At 45.2% G+C, this 11,433-nt stretch overlaps 1 protein-coding gene across 1 annotated transcript in view; it reads right to left on the bottom strand.

The window, feature by feature from the left end:
• TNFAIP2 (TNF alpha induced protein 2) overlaps window positions 1-1,312 on the bottom strand; it is a 137,990-nt gene extending 136,678 nt beyond the window's left edge. Inside the window, exon 1 of the mRNA XM_068254617.1 lies at window positions 1,234-1,312. The gene's annotated coding sequence lies outside the window, so the exon portion shown is untranslated. The remainder of the gene's footprint in view (window positions 1-1,233) is intronic.
• Window positions 1,313-11,433: the final 10,121 nt, after the last annotated feature.

The raw sequence follows: 11,433 nt of genomic DNA on the forward strand, positions 1-11,433 counted from the left end.
TTCATCTTAAAGAGAAATCGTAACCAAGTATTGAACTTTATCCCAATCAGTAGCTGATACCCCCTTTTACATGAGAAATCGTTTCCCTTTTTCGAATCATCAGGGGGCTCTGTATGCACAACTCCCAACATTTTGAGATCAGAAAGAGGGACACTTAGGCTACACCCCTGCCACACCCCTAACCACGCCCCCGACACACCGGAAACCATAAAGATTTCATAGGAAAAATATGTTGTTTTATAATTCAAACCACACTAGTACTTTCTATCCTGGTTCATTTTCGTTCATATTAACATTTGGAGCACAAGTGATTTGGAGTTGGTGGAATGGTGTGAAAAGCAGGACTAAAACAATATTACCCTATGCGGAGTCTGTCTTTTGTGATTACAGGAGTGGAGAGCGCGGCAGTTTAACTGAAACATATTAACATTTGATTTAACCAGTGATCTAACAAAGGGGCAATCAACATAATCACCATGTTATAAATATGGTGAATGGGAGATTTTTCGCAGTCAGGGCCGCCCCTAGGCAATTCACCTGAGTTACCTTTTTGAAGTTGTGACACATCACACCATCACTCAACGTTCAGATCTCCGTGACACATCACATATGTATAATAGAAAAATACTAAAAACCACTAAATGGGTGAAAAGAGTGCATTATCCTGAACACACTTAAAAATAAAGGCTAGAATCTTTCAGGAACATTAATAAAAACAATCAGTGGGACAATTTGGAATGTTAGCACTGATAATTTTCACCATGCGTTATAGCCACAGTGTGCCCCCCCCAAAAAAAAAAATGCCCCCCAGACTCAGTATAGGTAGGTAGCCAAGCATAGGTGCCCCCAGTACAGGAAGTCAGGTGTAGGTCCCCCCCCCCCCCCATAGGTAGCCAGGCGTCTGTACCTCCAGTATAGATAACCAGGTGTTGGTGCCCTCCGTATATGTGGCTAGGAGGAGTAGGTGCCCTCCCTCAGTTAGATAGCCAGCTTTAGGTGCCCCCTTGGAATCCGGCGCCCTGAGCGACCAAACGGGTCGCTCAGGTCAAAGGCCGGCTATGTTTGCAGTCTTTTTAAAATAGTGACGCAGATGAAAAATGGCAATATCTTAAGCTGCAGACTGCCAGTTTTATAAACATGGAGATCTTAAACTGCCATTATTGCTACAGAAAGAATTTCATTTTTGTGGCAATCATTTCCCTGCAATAAATACATTATTAGTTAATAGCTCACCTAAACCTAGCAATGTCCTCCTCCTCCGTCCTCCCCATGAGTTCCAGCTGGCCGCACACTGCCTGCTCTGCAGGTCCCATCCTGTAATCACACCTACACCCAGTGATGTCCCCTCCATGCATCCTCATTAGTTCCAGCTGGCCACACACTGCTTTCTCTCTGTATGTCCTGTCTGTGTAATCACCTGACATCCAGTGGACAGGAAGTGGTGTGTAGCCGGCTGGAACTGACGAGGAGGGACAGAGGGGACATCGCTGTGTGCAGGTGAAATACACTGAAGCTGCACCTCCGATAAGCAACAGGAGAGGAGACCCGAACGGGGAACCCATGAAGAGGGAAGAATGAAGCCGGCCACCCTCTGCCACATTCCTGACTAAAGGGCAGCACTGGCTAATGCAGACGAGGACAGCCCGGGACAGCAGGGGGGGTTAAGCGGGAGGCGGGACGGGACCACGCCCCCCAACCCGTGACTGTCCCTCCGAAATCGGGACACTTGTGAGGTCTGTGGCCGATTTTGTGGTGAAACCCCTCCCACAGTGTGATGTCAGGACCATGGTTCTGACATCACACTGTGGGAGCCTTGTTGCATCTCCTTCCAATGACATCACATGCCAGCAGTAAAAATGTCAACATCAGGGAGAGGAAACATTTTACAATGGGAAAACACTGACTAAATAATTTATACATAATTATTGTAAAAATGAAGCACTTTTTATTACATTATTTTCACTGGAGTTCCTCTTTCAAGAGAAACTCCGACCAAGAATTGAACTTTATCCCAATCAGTAGCTGATATCCTCTTTTACATGAGAAATCTATTCCTTTTCACAAATAGACCATCAGGGGGCGCTGTATGACTGATATTGTGGTGAAACCCCTCCCACAAGAAACTCTGAGTACTATGGTACTCCTGGCAGTTTCCTGTCTGTGAACCTTGCTGCATTGTGGGAAATGGCCGTTTACAGCTGTTCCCAACTGCTATAAAAGCATGCAGCAGCTACATCACCTGCCAGCAGTAAAAATGTCACCATGTAATAAATATCAGAATATAAATTAGGGATTTAAATTTTTTTACAATGGGCAAACACTGACTAAATCATTTATACATAATTATTGTAAAAATGAAGCACTTTTTTGTTTTATTACATTATTTTCATTGGAGTTCCTCTTTAAGTACACTTTAAAAGGAGCCTTACCACAGGAAGATCTGTAATGTACATGAGGGATCTTGGCATTCCCCTTCAATGCTGGCAGCGCCCTCAGTGCTCAGTGCCAATGGCCCCCTACTCTGTCAGTGTAGAGATCTCAAGCCCCTGATGAGTGCGCATGCACGAAACGCGTAGGGCGGAGCTACGGGCGGACAGAGCTGGCGTGGAGGATTGTATTGACATGCTTGATTTTATTGGAAACTTGTGAGTGCACTACTTTTACTTATTTTATTAAAGTCGATGGTTTTACACTATGTGGAGCTTTTTCAGTTATTAGGCTGATGTGAAGCTTCTGTTCCTACGGAATTATCTACTTGAGGCTGGCTGAGAAAGACCCGCTGGGTGTTTGAGTGCAGTTGCTGTCTTATAATCTGGACAGCAAAACAGAAGGTGAGAGGCCACATATGCTGGTGGTGGTGCTAAATTTGAGGGAACGCACATGGTCTAAAATTGTGGAGGTGCTATTTTTGCTGTCTGTGGCTGGCGGCTACAGCATATGGTGAGGACCTGTGTGACCTGGTGAAAGGTGGATACTTGGGCAGATTTCACTACCAATTCCTGGCACTGGGTGTGAGGGATGTGGCACTGTTATAATACAGTATTACGCTATGGTTTTATTTCTTTTTTTCGTTTGAGTGACACAACTTTAAGAAGATTTCAAGCACATGTGAGCGCAGCATCTTAAAGGAACATTGTTATACACATCTGATGCTTGATGATTGGTGCAGCGATCCATGGACACGTAATTAGTCATTGGACTCTAAAAAGGGCGTTTTGTAATATTGAATGTTTTTTTGGGTTCATTATTTTTATATATGTGAAGTAAGTGTTTACATTGCACCAAGTGAGCGCACGAGACATAGAATAATTCATACAGTGTAGAGATCGCAGCTACACCCCTATTTCTGGCCACAGCTTAATTCGCTGTCATTTAAGGAGGCACAACTTTACAGCCTGCAGACCCAATCACTGCACTTGAATGTGACATGTGGCGAGAGATGCTGCTGTACCCCAGACTGCTAGAGAGAAGGTGAGTATACCTGTCCCGCCCCTTCCGTCCGCAACAATTTGTTCAGTTTTCTCCAGGGTTCTACTTTAAATGCACACTGGTAAAAATGACAGTACTGGAAATCAGAGGTAAAAGAAAAGAGCTTCTTACCTCTGTGAAGTCGTCCTCCATGTTTCTTCTGCTCTGTCGTCCACAATGTGAACTCCTAGTAGCTGTTTCTCTGAGTACTTCTTTCAGTTTCCTATAAATAATAAGTGTGTCTGGTAAACATATACAGTCTGGATGTCGGTGACAGGCCTGCAATACAAGTGCTGTTCTGCGTGACGCAGCCTCTTGCCTGGGGGTCCGGTTACACGTCTCTAGCCTGAGGACAGGGAGGACACACAGGCCCTTTAAAGGGCGACTGAACCGCACACAGGACCAGCTGGTTATACCGGGGATGTATACATTCAACATCTGTCTATAGAAGCTTAAAGAGGCCCTGTAGTGACATATAGTAGAATGCAGTCAATTATTCAGGATACTCATTTTTAGGGTATCAGGAAACTATACATTGCTGTATTGGTATGTAGCTCCGCCCTCCCTGTGATATTTAGCCTAGGCTGTTTGGCTATGCGGAATTCTCCTCCTAGAGCATTCTGGGAGACCTGGGGCCGTTTGCAATAAACTTTTTCTCTCTAGTTTTCTCTGAGGTGATATTTTCACACCTTATCAATAAAGTGGCTTTAAAGCCACTAGCAAGCAAGAAAATAATTTTGACAATACTTTTTCATCTACTTTTTTTTTTTTTTTTTTTTTAATTCCAAAGGGCTGAAGAAAATTATTTGAAACAGAAGATGAAAAATGTTCTCCTAGGAGAAAAAGTTAATTGCAAATGGGCCCAGGTATATTTTGTACTGGCTTTGGAACGCTCAGTAAATTAACCTTTCGCAGAGCTGCGCCTGACAGGACTAAAGATGTTTCCACCAGTGGTAAATTCCAGAATGTAAATCAGTGAGAGGCAAACACTGACTAAATAATTTATGCATAAATAGTGCAAAAAAAAAAAAAAAAAAGCTATTTTATTTGTTACGTTATTTTTCTACAGCTCCTCTTTAAACTATTACAAATGTTCTGGCCAAATTCATTCTTATCACCGATATATATTTTATTTCTTTAAATTGGACTGGTGAGCCCAGAGGCTCCGGGCAGCTCTAGGCCTCATTTCCACTGGATGCACCTGTTTGAGCACACATAAACGCACTGGTTCTGTCAGGGGTCGCTCCCACTTTTTTTGAATTTGCGTGCCGTGGCGTAGCTTAGGAGCTTGGGGCCACAGTGCGAGTTTAACCACTTGAGGACCTAGGGCTTTACCCCCCTTATGGACCGGCCACTTTTTTTCCATTCAGACCACTGCAGCTTTCACGGTTTATTGCTCGCTCATACAACCTACCACCTAAATGAATTTTGGCTCCTTTTCTTGTCACTAATAAAGCTTTCTTTTGGTGCTATTTGATTGCTCCTGCGATTTTTACTTTTTATTATATTCATCAAAAAAGACATGAATTTTGGCAAAAAAATGATTTTTTTAACTTTCTGTGCTGACATTTTTCAAATAAAGTAAAATTTCTGTATACATGCAGCGCGAAAAATGTGGACAAACATGTTTTTGATTAAAAAAAAGCCCATTCAGTGTATATTTATTGGTTTGGGTAAAAGTTATAGCGTTTACAAACTATGGTGCAAAAAGTGAATTTTCCCATTTTCAAGCATCTATGACTTTTCTGACCACCTGACATGTTTCATGAGGGGCTAGAATTCCAGGATAGTATAAATACCCCCCAAATGACCCCATTTTGGAAAGAAGACATCACAAAGTATTCACTGAGAGGCATAGTGAGTTCATAGAAGATATTACTTTTTGTCACAAGTATGACAGTTTGTGACACAAAAAAAAAAAAAAAAAGTTTCCATTTCTTCTAACTTGCGACAAAAAAAAATGAAATCTGCCACGGACTCACCATGCCCCTCTCTGAATACCTTGAAGTGTCTACTTTCCAAAATGGGGTCATTTGTGGGGTGTGTTTACTGTCCTCGCATTTTGGGGGGTGCTAATTTGTAAGCACCCATGTAAAGCCTAAAGGTGCTCATTGGACTTTGGGCCCCTTAGCGCAGTTAGGCTGCAAAAAAGTACCACACATGTGGTATTGCCGTACTCAGGAGAAGTAGTATAATGTGTTTTGGGGTGTATTTTTACACATACCCATGCTGGGTGGGAGAAATATCTCTGTAAATGACAATTTTTTAATTTTTTTTACACACAATTGTCCATTTACAGAGATCTTTCTCCCACTCAGCATGGGTATGTGTAAAAATACACCCTAAAACACATTATACTACTTCTCCTGAGTACGGCAATACCACATGTGTGGCACTTTTTTGCACCCTAACTGCGCTAAGGGGCCCAAAGTCCAATGAGTACCTTTAGGATTTCACAGGTCATTTTGAGAAATTTCGTTTCAAGACTACTCCTCACGGTTTAGGGCCCCTAAAATGCCAGGGCAGTATAGGAACCCCACAAGTGACCCCATTTTAGAAAGAAGACACCCAAAGGTATTCCGTTAGGTGTATGGCGAGTTCATAGAAGATTTTATTTTTTGTCACAAGTTAGCGGAAAATGACACTTTGTGAAAAAAACCAATAAAAATCAATTTCCGCTAACTTGTGACAAAAAATAAAATCTTCTATGAACTCACCGTACTACTAACAGAATACCTTGGGGTGTCTTCTTTCTAAAATGGAGTCATTTGTGGGGTTCCTATACTGTCCTGGCATTTTAGGGGCCCTAAACCGTGAGGAGTAGTCTTGAAACAAAATTTCTCAAAATGACCTGTGAAATCCTAAAGGTACTCATTGGACTTTGGGTCCCTTAGCGCAGTTAGGGTGCAAAAAAGTGCCACACATGTGGTATCACCGTACTCGGGAGAAGTAGTACAATGTGTTTTGGGGTGTATTTTTACACATACCCATGCTGGGTGGGAGAAATAACTCTGTAAATGGACAATTGTGTGTAAAAAAAAATCAAAAGATTGTCATTTACAGAGGTATTTCTCCCACCCAGCATGGGTATGTGTAAAAATACACCCCAAAACACATTATACTACTTCTCCCGAGTACGGCGATACCACATGATTGGCACTTTTTTGCAGCCTAGCTGCGCTAAGGGGCCCAAACTCCAATGAGTACCTTTAGGATTTCACAGGTCATTTTTGTTTCAAGACTACTCCTCACGGTTTAGGGCCCCTAAAATGCCAGGGCAGTATAGGAACCCCACTAATGACCCCATTTTAGAAAGAAGACACCCCAAGGTATTCCGTTAGGAGTATGGTGAGTTCATAGAAGTTTTTATTTTTTTGTCACAAGTTAGCGGAAATTGATTTTAATTGTTTTTTTTTTCACAAAGTGTCATTTTCCGCTAACTTGTGACAAAAAATAAAATCTTCTATGAACTCACCATACTCCTAACGGAATACGTTTGGGTGTCTTCTTTCTAGAATGGGGTCATTTGTGGGGTTCCTATACTGCCCTGGCATTTTAGGGGCCCTAGACCGTGAGGAGTAGTCTTGAAACAAAAATGACCTGTGAAATCCTAAAGGTACTCATTGGACTTTGGGACCCTTAGCGCAGTTAGGCTGCAAAAAATTGCCAATCATGTGGTATCGCCGTACTCGGGAGAAGTAGTATAATGTGTTTTGGGGTGTATTTTTACACATACCCATGCTGGGTGGGAGAAATACCTCTGTAAATGACAATTGTTTGATTTTTTTTACACACAATTGTCCATTTACAGAGAGATTTCTCCCACCCAGCATGGGTATGTGTAAAAATACACCCCAAAACACATTATACTACTTCTCCTGAGTACGGCGATACCACATGTGTGACACTTTTTTCCAGCCTAGGTGCGCTAAGGGGCCCAACGTCCTAATCACAGGTCATTTTGAGGCATTTGTTTTCTAGACTACTCCTCACGGTTTAGGGCCCCTAAAATGCCAGGGCAGTATAGGAACCCCACAAGTGACCCCATTTTAGAAAGAAGACACCCCAAGGTATTCCGTTAGGTGTATGGCGAGTTCATAGAAGATTTTATTTTTTGTCACAAGTTAGTGAAAAATGACACTTTGTGAAAAAAAAAAAAAAAAAACAATTTCCGCTAACTTTTGACAAAAAATAAAATCTTCTATGAACTCGTCATACACCTAACAGAATACATTGGGGTGTCTTTTTTCTAAAATGGGGTCAGTTTCTGGGGTTCCTATACCGCCCTGGCATTTTACGGGCCCAAAACCGTGAGTAGTCTGGAAACCAAATGTCTCAAAATGACTGTTCAGGGGTATAAGCATCTGCAAATTTTGATGACAGGTGGTCTATGAGGGGGCGAATTTTGTGGAACCGGTCATATGCAGGGTGGCCTTTTAGATGACAGGTTGTATTGGGCCTGATCTGATGGATAGGAGTGCTAGGGGGGTGACAGGAGGTGATTGATGGGTGTCTCAGGGGGTGGTTAGAGGGGAAAATAGATGCAATCAATGCACTGGGGAGGTGATCGGAAGGGGGTCTGAGGGGGATCTGAGGGTTTGGCCGAGTGATCAGGAGCCCACACGGGGCAAATTAGGGCCTGATCTGATGGGTAGGTGTGCTAGGGGGTGACAGGAGGTGATTGATGGGTGTCTCAAGGTGTGATTAGAGGGGGGAATAGATGCAAGCAATGCACTGGCGAGGTGATCAGGGCTGGGGCCTGAGGGCATTCTGAGGGTGTGGGCGGGTGATTGAGTGCCCTAGGGGCAGATAGGGGTCTAATCTGATAGGTAGCAGTGACAGGGGGTGATTGATGGGTAATTAGTGGATGTTTAGGGTAGAGAACAGATATAAACACTGCCCTTGGGAGGGGATCTGCGGGCGAACTATTGGTGTGGGTGGGTGATCAGATTGCCCACAAGGGGCAGGTTAGGGGCTGATTGATGAGTGGCAGTGACAGGGGGTGATTGATGGGTGGCAGTGCCAGGGGGTGATTGATGGGTGGCAGTGACAGGGGGTGATTGATGGGTGATTGACAGGTGATCAGTGGGTTATTACAGGGAAGAACAGATGTAACTAATGCACTGGCGAATTGATAAGGGGGGGTCTGAGGGCAATCTGAGCGTGTAGGCGGGTGATTGGGTGCCCGCAAGGGGCAGATTAGGGTCTGATCTGATGGGTAACAGTGACAGGTGGTGATAGGGGGTGATTGATGGGTAATTAGTGGGTGTTTAGAGGAGACAATAGATGTAAACACTGCGCTTGGGTTATGATCTGATGTCGGATCTGCGGGCGATCTATTGGTGTGGGTGGGTGATCAGATTGCCCGCAAGGGGCAGGTTAGGGGCTGATTGATGGGTGGCAGTGACAGGGAGTGATTGATGGGTGGCAGTGACAGGGGGTGATTGATGGGTGATTGACAGGTGATCAGTGGGTTATTACAGGGAAGGACAGATGTAAATAATGCCCTGGCGAATTGATAAGGGGGGGGTCTGAGGGCAATCTGAGCGTGTAGGCGGGTGATTGGGTGCCCGCAAGGGGCAGATTAGGGTCTGATCTGATGGGTAACAGTGACAGGTGATGATAGGGGGTGATTGATGGGTAATTAGTGGGTGTTTAGAGGAGAGAATAGATGTAAACACTGCGTTTGGGTGGTGATCTGATGTCGGATCTGCGGGCGATCTATTGGTGTAGGTGGGTGATCAGATTGCCCGCAAGGGGCAGGTTAGGGGCTGATTGATGGGTGGCAGTGACAGGGGGTGATTGATGGGTGGCAGTGACAGGGGGTGATTGATGGGTGATTGACAGGTGATTGACAGGTGATCAGTGGGTTATTACAGGGAATAACAGATGTAAATATTGCACTGGCGAATTGATAAGGGGGGGTCTGAGGGCAATCTGAGCGTGTAGACGGGTGATTGGGTGCCCGCAAGGGGCAGATTAGGGTCTGATCTGATGGGTAACAGTGGCAGGTGGTGATAGGGGGTGATTGATGGGTAATTGGTGGGTGTTTGGAGGAGAGAATAGATGTAAACACTGCGTTTGGGTGGTGATCTGATGTCGGATCTGCGGGCGATTTATTGGTGTGGGTGGGTGATCAAATTGCCCGCAAGGGGCAGGTTAGGGGCTGATTGATGGGTGGCAGTGACAGGGAGTGATTGTTGGGTGATTGACAGGTGATTGACAGGTGATTGACAGGTGATCAGGGGGGGGGGTCTGGGGAGAATCTGAGGGGTGGGGGGTGATCAGGAGGGGGCAGTGGGCAGGGGGGGAGATAAAAAAAATAGCGTTGACAGATAGTGACAGGGAGTGATTGATGGGTGATTAGGGGGGTGATTGGGTGCAAACAGGGGTCTGGGGGGTGGGCAGGGGGGGTCTGAGGGGTGCTGTGGGCGATCTGAGGCAGGGGGGGGGAAATCAGTGTGCTTGGTGCAGACTAGGGTGGCTGCATCCTGCCCTGGTGGTCCCTCGGACACTGGGACCACCAGGGCAGGAGACAGCCTGTATAATACACTTTGTAAACATTACAAAGTGTATTATACACTTTGTATGCGGCGATCGCGGGGTTAACATCCCGCCGGCGCTTCTGTATAGCCGGCGGGATGTTGCGGCGGGCGAGCGGTGACAGGCGCCGGCGGAGGATCGCGTCACGGATGACGCGATCGCTCCGCCCATGCCCCTACAAGGACCGCCGCCTTTGGGCATGAGCTGGTCCTTGCGGGGTCCACTTCCCGGCCGCCTCTGTGCGTTAGGCGGTCGGGAAGTGGTTAACCTGGAGACCTAAGCATTTTATTGCTATGAAGTCCCAAAACCTACTTAAAGAGAACCCGAGGTGTGTTTAAAGAATGTTATCTGCATACAGAGGCTGGATCTGCCTATACAGCTCAGCCTCTGTTGCTATCCCAAACCCCACTAAGGTCTTCCTGCACTCTGCAATCCCTCATAAATCACAGCCGTGCTCTGAGGCTGTGTTTTCATCTGTAGTGTCAGTCTCAGCAGCTCCCCCGCCTCCTGCATAGCTCCGGTCCCTGCCCCCGTCCCTTCCCTCCAATCAGCAGGGAGGGAAGGGATGCAGGCGGGGACCGGAGTTCTGCAGGAGGCGGGGAGAGCAGCAGACTGACACTATAGAGATAAACACAGCCAGCTCTGACAAGCTGTTTGTCAGCAGCATGGCTGTGATTTATGAGGGATTGCAGAGTGCAGGGGGACCTTAGGGGGGTTTGGGATAGCAACAGAGGCTGGGCTGTATAGGCAGATCCAGGCTCCAGCCTCTGTATGCAGATAATATTCTTCAAACCCACCTCGGGTTCTCTTTAAAGGACCTTTGTCGTGAAAATCTTAAAATTTAAAATGCATGTAAACATATACAAATAAGAAGTAAGTTTCTTACAGAGTAAAATGAGCCATAAATTACTTTTTTCCTATGTTGCTGTCACTTACAGTAGGGAGTAGAAATCTGACATTACCGGCAGACTTTGGACTAGCCCATCTTCTCATAGGGGGTTTCTCAGGGTTTTCTTTATTTTTAAAAGCACTTAGTGAATGGCAGTTGCTCCGTCCAACTGCCAAAATAGTGTGCAGTGAGCAGGAAGGCTGGCCATCATCTTTGTATAAATCTTTTTCTAGGGAATGTCTATATAAAGAATAAAGGCCATGCTGAGAATCCCCCATTAAAGTGTACCCAAATTAAAAATACAAGATTTCAGAAATAATCTAACTATTTTCTAACTTATGATAATAAATAGCAGCCTTTTTTCAGCTGCATGATGACAAATATAAAATATTTTACATTTATTGGAGGAACCCCTCCCTTCCTTTCATATTGCCGCTGTAATGTCTGATTGCGCTGCCCAGAAGCTCCCTTCCACACTGAGTAGCACGCATGCTCAGTGTGAAGTTAATTATGCTGCTGATGGTAAAATACTA

This window comes from Hyperolius riggenbachi, chromosome 9 (genome assembly GCF_040937935.1).
Source record: "Hyperolius riggenbachi isolate aHypRig1 chromosome 9, aHypRig1.pri, whole genome shotgun sequence".
In the NCBI taxonomy this organism is placed as follows: Eukaryota; Metazoa; Chordata; class Amphibia; order Anura; family Hyperoliidae; genus Hyperolius; species Hyperolius riggenbachi.